This window comes from Microtus pennsylvanicus, chromosome 11, assembly GCF_037038515.1.
Source record: "Microtus pennsylvanicus isolate mMicPen1 chromosome 11, mMicPen1.hap1, whole genome shotgun sequence".
Lineage (NCBI taxonomy): Eukaryota > Metazoa > Chordata > Mammalia > Rodentia > Cricetidae > Microtus > Microtus pennsylvanicus.
The window spans coordinates 28233800-28242465 of record NC_134589.1 but is presented as its reverse complement, the minus strand read 5'-3'; the positions used below and the strand labels follow the sequence as shown (position 1 = coordinate 28242465).

At 41.7% G+C, this 8666-nt stretch overlaps 1 protein-coding gene across 12 annotated transcripts in view; it reads left to right on the top strand.

Moving 5' to 3' along the window:
* Mbtd1 (mbt domain containing 1) overlaps positions 1–8666 on the top strand; it is a 63810-nt gene that overhangs the window by 285 nt on the left and 54859 nt on the right. For 2 of the 12 annotated variants that reach the window (XM_075991095.1, XM_075991089.1), the window contains exons 1-2: positions 17–279; positions 878–938. The exons of 4 other annotated variants lie outside the window; for them this stretch is intronic. The gene's annotated coding sequence lies outside the window, so the exon portion shown is untranslated. Of the gene's footprint in view, positions 1–16; positions 280–877; positions 939–8666 lie in introns of those variants that run through there. 6 more of the 12 variants (XM_075991097.1, XM_075991096.1, XM_075991099.1 and 3 more) reach the window with 4 other exon arrangements.

Below are 8666 nucleotides of genomic sequence, written 5' to 3'. Positions count from 1 at the left end.
GTGGGCCAATCGGGGCGCGGGTCACGGCGCAGGCGCGCTGGGGAGGGAGGGCTATGCTAATGTTGTTGATATCCTGGGGCCACCCGAGTTAAAGGGGGGAAATCCGGGGGCTGCCACTGCCGCCACTGGCCCGGGCCCAGCCGGGGGTCCCCCCCTGTAGTCGCCACAGTCCCGCGGAGAGGCGCCCGCCCCCTGCTCGGGGGGGAGGGGGCGCCGCGGGCTCGGGGAGCACGGACGGCCCCTACCCATGAGGCCCTGATGGAAAACACAAAGGATCTGGTGAGAGCCGAGCGCAGCAGCCGCTTTGTGTGCCAGGTTGCGGGGGGACGCCTGCCACTCTGGGACCCCGCTCGCGGGGCTGTTTCTTCTTCCCACGCCCCCTCCGTCTCCAGAGCTCCCCTCCCCCTACTGGCCGTTTAACGTTCAAGGGGTTCCCCTCCCCCCTCAACCTCTGACTTGGGGTTCTCTCAAATCTCTGGGAAAGGAAAAAAAATGTATGAGAAGAAAGTTTTTCTCTGCCCGTCCCCAGCCCCGTTCTGGCTGAGGAGAAAGTCTAGATGGGAGACTTTTCCTTTTTTAGCTGCCAAGGGTGGGAGAGTGGTGTCCTCACTTCTCTGGGGTGTGGGGGCAGGCGCAGACGGAGTTTCAGGGCTTTGCAGGGGAAGGAGCCCACTAAAGTGGGGCCAGTGCCGGGAGGCATTTTGCACGTGGAGGTGCTGCTATTGAAAGGGGGCGGGGTGGGCACGTGTGGGAGGGAGACGTAGGAGTGGTGTTGGGGAGTCAGCCGCCAAGGCTGCTGCTTCAGAAGAGTTCCAAGTCGGTGGACTTCCATCATCTTCACGGTCTCCTTTGTGAACTAGAAATCCTAACATTTCAGAGTCGGAAGAGACACTAGAAGTCACCCAAAGCAGCCGCCCCTGTCCTGCTTCCGACAAGTGGTAGGTAGTCTGACCTCTACTTAAACTACACACATAGAACACGCGCTGCAGCCGAGGAAGGCACCTTCCGTTATTTCCAGTCTTTCTGATACTTGTTCGTCTGCCCGTGTTAGACCCTTCAGTCTCATTCATGCCCTGGTTAAGTTGCTCCCTTTTTTACTTCTCAAATTTGTTCTCACATCCTCCTCACCCACCCACTGCTCATTGGCCTATATTTTGTGTGCCAGGAAAGAAGAGCAGGGAAGTGCAGGGGGGTGGGGAGAGTTAAGAGATAGTGAAGGCCAACTGAAAACTTCCCTGGGTCAGTTGTTAGTGTGCTACTTACATGGCTGAACATGGTTGGTACTTTTCTCCCGGAAGCCAGACTATTGCTGTGTGGGGACTTCATGACTGTCTCGCTAGTATTCCTTTTTGAGATTAGTGATTTTAACCCCATTTCTTTCCTTAGTACTGCCATTGTACATTTGCCTGTTGCCTGAATCACTTTTCCTAAAAAAGTCTAAAATCGGACCTGGGGAAGGAATAGTACTGATGCTGATAAAGGCAATACCTGGAAAACAAATAATCAGAACTATTCCTTCCCATCAGTTTGACTTGTGGTCTTTGCAAACCCCGTGTCCTCTCCAAAATGTCAAAAATGCTCTTTTTTAACATTAATTTATTTATGGGGTAGGGCATACTACGTTGTGTGTGTATAGGTCAGAAGACAGGTTGAGGTCATCACCTCATCTTCTGCCATGTGGAACCCAGGAATCAGACCCAGGTCATCAAGGTTGGCAGAAATCACCTTTACCTACTGAGCCATCCTTTCCCCCCCCCCTTACAATTATATCTTATACGAGACTGAAAATGTTTATAGTACTTTAATGTTTACTTTTGAGTTTTAAGTATTTTTAGCCCTCCCAGCATTAATATGCACCAGAATTTGTCCCTTCGTAGTTCACTTGCAGACACAGATTGGCACCCACTGATGTGCTTAACTTCCAGTAGCTCCTGATACTGTTAAAGCAAACTTGTTTCTCGTCTCCAACCTATGATAGAGACTGTTGCTTTGCTCTTCTGTTTCAGACTGTTTACCTCAGCACCAAAGAGTGTTTAGAAAGAAAATAGCTGTTTTTGCACCACCTCCTCTGAATACCAAATAGCTTCTATTTATATAGAACCCCATATTCAAGGATTGCAAATGCATTGCAGATTAGGGCAAAAGCTGTCTTGAATAAGTGTCTGTTGATAATGTCTTCTGGTGAGGCAAGGTTTTTGGCCATTTTGTAACTTTCTGTGAACTTCAGCATACAGTGTCCTCTCGCGGGGCTAGTCACTAAAGTTTAATATAGATTTGAATCCTAGCTGTGAAAATTTGCGGAGCTCTTTACTCACATCTTCGAAATTTGAGTCACTATAGAGTTCTAAGTTGTTTTTTTCTGCTAACTTTAAACATGAGCCGTCATGACGTAATTTGACTGACTTTGGAAGCATTTGCATTCTAAACATACTAGACAGGAACAACTGGTTTTGTTTTTGAAGAGGGCATCACTGTATTTTTATGACTGGCTATATACACAGATCTTATTATCCTGGTCTTTTCCTGATACCCAGGTGCTCCTTCTTGTCCCTTAAGTTACTTTTGTAAATAAAAGTAAAGCAGATTTTTTAAATTGTGTTAAAACACACAATTCAAACTAAAACATAATTGTAGTTTATGAATAAAAAACTGTGTGTTAATGTCATATCCATTAAAGTACTAAATTACTGAAAGCCAGGAGTGATCTGAATAACCACATTCTAAAATTAGAGAAATCGACTGTTTTGTATTGCTCCTTATTTCTCACCTTTTCATCTTTAAAATTGTTTCCATATCTGCCTAGGCCGAAGATAGTGGTGTTTGCCTCTAATCCCACCACCCAAGGGGCAGCGTATACAGGGCTGTACAGTAAAAACCCCCATTTCACAAAAACAACTGGAGAATTAGCCTTCCACATAAAATTCAAAGACCATAAGTTGTCCTTTGTCTCAGGGTTTCAAATACATGACAGTAAAAATCATAAAGATTGTATTTATAAGCTTAGATTCATCTTCTAATAGGTCCTAATAGGGTATCCTTAGTACCTTAATAATAATATAAAGATGCATATTTTACTTTTAGATTGTCATGGAATTTTTGATTTTTGTTTTGAGGTAGGATCTCAAATATCCCTTCCTGGCCTGCAACTTGCTGTGATTCATAGGCGTGGGCCAGCATATCCAGTTTATGCAGTGATGATGAGTGAACCCAGAACCTCATGTGTGCCGAGCACTGTTACACTACATCTCCAGCCAAGAACTTAATATTTCTTAAGCTTTTTTATTAAGGACCCCCCCCCCCATGCCACGAATTTATAGTTTCTCTTCTGGCTTTGCTAGAGAGCATAATGAAAAATTAAAGGCTATAAATCTGCTTGAATAAACCCTGAATGTAAGAAACAGGGGCAGTGATAGTCAGGGGAACACTGTTAGAAGAGGCTTGAGTTGCAATTTTGCCACTGTCAAGCCCTGTGGCCTTGTGGGACAGCATCAGATACCTTGATTTTCTCCTCATAGTTGAAAGGTGGGTATAGAATCATTCGTTGCTATCTAATAGAACTTTCTGCAGTAATTGTAATATCATTTATATGTACTAGCAGCTCGCCTTAAGTGTCATTCTCTTCATCTGAAATATGGGGTGAGAATCAAGTCTTACTCTTTTCATAGGGTTTCTGTAAGCCTCCATCCAGAGATGTGATGATCACTTGAAGCACAATCCTAATTAGTCTTAACAGTAAAAACCCTAAGTCAAGTCAGATATTTAGGGTGAAAGATCAAAGAAGCAGAGCGGCCAGCCACTTCCCACTACGAAGTCTCAGGGCTAAATTGGGGAAATCCTGTCTCTAGGAATCCTTAGACTGACTGGGGTGAGATCCTGTTTTTACCTGCCTTAAATTCCTGTTTCCACTTCCCTCGTGCTGGGATTAAAGGCTGGAGCCACCAGCTCCTGGATCACTCTTGTGACCCAGGTTGGCCTTGAACTGTGGATCTTCTTCCTCCCAGGTGCTGTGGTTAAAGGTGCCTCCACTGCCTCGCCTCTACAGTTAACTAGTGGCTCGCTCCACCCTCTGATTTCCAAGCAAGCTTTATTTGTCTAAACACAAAATACCATACAGTTACTGCACTTAAAAATCGAGTGTTTCTATCAGTATCTTCCCAGATCTCCTTTTCATTGTACAATTGCCACCCCTATTATAAAGCTGCTTGTATATAATTTATTTAAAGCATTGTAGCTCAATTATTTGCACCTACTTCATAGTCTAGTTTAAGAGCAGACATACTAAATTTAGTAGATTTTTATATTTCTGGTGTTTGGCATTGTAATTTAAAGGCTACTTTACTTTTAGACTTTAAATTTTTTAATCTCTTAACTTTTGTTATGCATGGGAGAATAACCCCTTGTATACATGTATGTCTCTAACTCAGTATTGGATAGCTTCTATTCATTCAATTTTTATTTATTGCATGTTTGTATTGGAGGGGGCGTGTGCGTGCCATAGCATGTGTGGAGGTCAGAAAATGGCTTAGAACCTTTATCCTTGGATCAAACTCAGGTCGTCAGGCTTAGTGGCAAGTTTCTCTCCACCTATCTCACCAATCATGCCTGTTCCAAATACATGTTTAAAATGCACCAGGGTGTGGCTACAGGCCTGTGCTTGCTGACATTTGCAGGGCCCTGAGTTTAATCCCTAACATATATACACACACAAAAATTAAACAGTGGTAATAATCTTTAAGACCCTCTAGGCCACTGTGTTTCCTAATTAATTTTTATAAAGCTATGTTATTTTTTAGTTAGCATTTCAGGTTCATAAACTTAGTTTCATAACTTTTTTCCTGAAGAGCTAACAACCCATTTGTAAGATGTTTTATTACACATTCTTCCTTTGAAGTAAGTTAGATTTTCTTTAAAAAAAAAAAAAAAGGTAAAGTGAGGTCCAAGTGATTGTGCCATCCGGATTTGTAATACTGATAGAACAATAAATTGGACTCAGAAGTGTAGAATTTGGACCTAATCACTAACCAGATTATGCATTTGGTCCTAGTGTTGTAATGAGACAGGCCAGCAAAGCTAAGTAGCTTTCTAGCTTCTAAATCTCTTAAATTCTCATCTGAACTTAATCACACAAGTTTAATATTTGAGTAAATAGCCAAGCGGTGGTGGCATGTACCTTTAATCTTAGCACTTGGGAAGATCGATGGATGGATCTCTGTAAGTTTGAAGCCAGCCTGGTCTACAGAGGTCCAGTATAGCCAGTGCTAAGCAGAGAAACCCTCTCTCAAAAACAAACCGAAACAAAAAAGATTTGAGAAAACGTCTCATATCTCTGTCTAGGTCATGAATTATTCTTTGTTCAACTTTTCCATGCTTTGCACACTTCATATCCAACCATTACTTCTTATCCATCTTGATTATCAGCTTGACTGTCAAGGTGTCACAGGCTGTGTTCAAATACCTTTATGTAACAACCTAAATCTCTATCATCCTCACTGTATACTCATTGTGTCGTCACTAGAAGAGGAGCTCAGTAAGATTCTTGAAGTACATTCAGATAACTCTCATTATACTGTATGGCTGTGATGTTTTATTAATGATACATAATGTATACCTAGTGTATAAATTAAAGTTCTTTTTAGGTACTTATTGTACGGGAGTACTCGTTGTCTACATAGGGTTCAGAACTATCCTCTCAGTTTCTGCCATTCTTGGGGCAAGGGGGGTCTTAGAAGAAATTCCCATAAAGAGATGCAATGTGTTTGTTCCTTATACAAAAATTTAGTGACAATGTTGTTCATAGTCAAAGCTGGATGGGGAAAAGATAAACTAATACATAGATAAAGTAGAATACTGCTTAGTAATAAAAGGCAATGGACCATTACCATTTGTAGATGTTGTGACAGATGGGTCTCAAATATGCCATGCTGATTGAAAGAAATTAGGCACAGAAACGTTCATACTTTCTTGACAGAATTTCTGTGTCACCTAAAATGACCTTGTATTTGCAGTCTCCTGCCTCAGTCTCTGGAATGGTGGGCTTACAGGTAGAAATGCACTGCCAGTGGCCAGCTCCTAATCTTAAATTTAGGTTGACCTTCCCTGACCCGAAAAATCTAAAGTCTGAAGTATCCCAAAACTCAAAAACATTTTGAATACCGTATAACACCACACAGGCAGAAAATTTGACCTAACCTGAAGTGATAGTACACAGTCAAAACGTAGGTGTAGTAGCTGGAGAGAAGGTGGCTTACCAGTGTTGTTAGCTGTTTGGTGACACACGCCTTTCATCCCAGTCCTCAGGAGGCAAAGAATCTCTGTGAGTTTGAGCCTGGTCTACAAGAGCTAGTTCCAGGACAACCAGGTCCAATCTGAGAAACCCTATCTTGAAAAAAACAAAATTTAAAAAAATCACTGGCTGCTCTTCTAGTAACCTACATAGTTGCTCACAGCCCCTCTGTCACCTAGTTCCAAGGGATCCAGCACCCTCTTTTGAACTCTACAGGCACCAGAGACACAAGTAGTAGACAGACATTCATGCAAACAAAACACTCATAAAATAAAATAATTCTTAAAAAGGGGGCCAGAAAAGTTGCCATTCCTTTAATCCCAGCACTTAGGAGGCAGAGGCAGGAGGATGCTTGGGAGTTGAAGGCCAGCTTAGTTTACTAGCTAGTTCTAGGCTAGACAAGGCTACCTGGTGAGACCCTGTCTCCAAAAAAAGAAAAACATAGGTGTAATGAAAATAAGAATACTTCTTATATTTTTGGTTGTGAGCCTAGCCTTTAACCTCTGAGCCATCTCTCCAGGCCAAAAATAAGAATACTTCTATGTAAAGACTGGTGTACAGTGATATTCAGCTGTAACACCAACACTTGAAGGAAAAGGCAGAGATTTCAAGGTAAAGTCCAGCTTTAACTATCTAATCTGACTTTGTCTTTCAGGAAGAAGGGGTAAATAATCTAGGTGTGGTTTTCACACCCAAAGTCTAGGAAGATTAGCCCAAGACCAGCCTGGGCTGCGGAGTGAGACCACCTTTGAAACTGCACAGACCTGTAACCCCAACTATTTTAGAAACTGTAGCAGGGCAAATGAGATCAATGCCTGCTTTTATATTTAAAATTCTTATTCTCCCAAGCATTTTCCCCTCTCCCTCTTTCTCCCCCTCTCTCTCTTTTATTGATATTTATTGAGCTCTACACTTTTCTCTTTTCTCTTCCCTGCCTCTCCCCTCCCCTCTCCAACCCTCCCCCAAGGTCCCCATGCTCCCAATTTACTCAGGAGATCTTGTCTTTTTATATTCTACTTCCCATGTAGATTAGATATATGTAAGTCTATCTTAGTGTCCTCATTGTTGTCTAAATTCTCTGGGATTGTGGTTTTTGTAAGCTAGCTTTCTTTGCTTTCTGTTTAAAAACCACCTATGAGTAATATAATAATTTTCTTTCTGTGTCTGGGTTACCTCACTCAAAATAATGTTTTCTAGCTCCATCTATTTTCCTGCAAAATTCAAGATGTCATTTTTTTTCTGCTGTGTAGTACTCCATTGTGTAAATGTACCACATTTTCCTTATCCATTCTTCAATTGAGGGGCATTTAGGTTGTTTCCAGGTTCTGGCTATGACAAACAAAGCTGCTATAAACATTGTTGAGCACATGTCCTTGTGGTACGATTGAGCATCCTTTGGATATATACCCAAAAGTGGTATTACTGGATCTTGAGGAAGGTTGTTTCCTAATTTTCTGAGAAATTGCCACACTGACATCCAAAGGGGTTGTACCAGCTTGCATTCCCACCAGCAATGGAGAAGTGTTCCCTTTTCCCCACAACCTCTCCAGCATAAGTTGTCATCAGTGTTTTTGATATTGGCCATTCTTACATGTGTAAGATGGAATATCAGAGTTGTTTTGATTTGCTCCCAAGCATTTTAAATAAATATTAACCTATACCATATGATATATTCCCTTTTGTGAATTAAAGGCTTCTTCTCTGAAGCATTTAAGACAAAGAGTACCCTCTGGACAAGGTGATAACAACTTTAAGCCCAGCAGGTAAATCTCTGAATATGAGGTAAGCCTGGTTTACAGAGTTCCAGGATGACCAGGGTTACAAAAAAACAAAAAACAAACAAACAAACAAACAAAAAACCTGTCTCATTAAAAAAAAAAGATAAGGAATTCTCAGCCTGCATTTATAAAAACAGAACTCTAGAACAAAAGTAGAAATTGATAGGAAAGGTACATGAGAGCTTTTCAGATTAGACATTGAACTCTTATTACACATTCAAAAGTGTGTCTTTCATTAGTAAAAGGCTTCATGGGGGTTTAGAGGAAAATACGATTATAAATATCTGTTATTGTTGTTGTTGTTGTTTGGGGGGTTTGGATTTTTTCTTTGGTTTTGGCTTTTTTGAGGCAGGGTTTCTCTGTGTAATAGCTCTGACTGTCTTGGAACTCACTTTGTACAGAGATCCGCCTGCCTCTGACTTCTAAGTGCTGGGATTAAAGACCTGTGCCACCAAGCCCAGCTTCAAATTACAATTTTTAAAATTCAGTTAGTTGTGTGTTTATGTGCATACATATTCACAAATGTGTGCCTTATATGGGGGTCAGAGGACAACTTTGTGATATCAGTTCTCTCCTACGTTATGTCAAGCTCAGGTCCTCAGGCT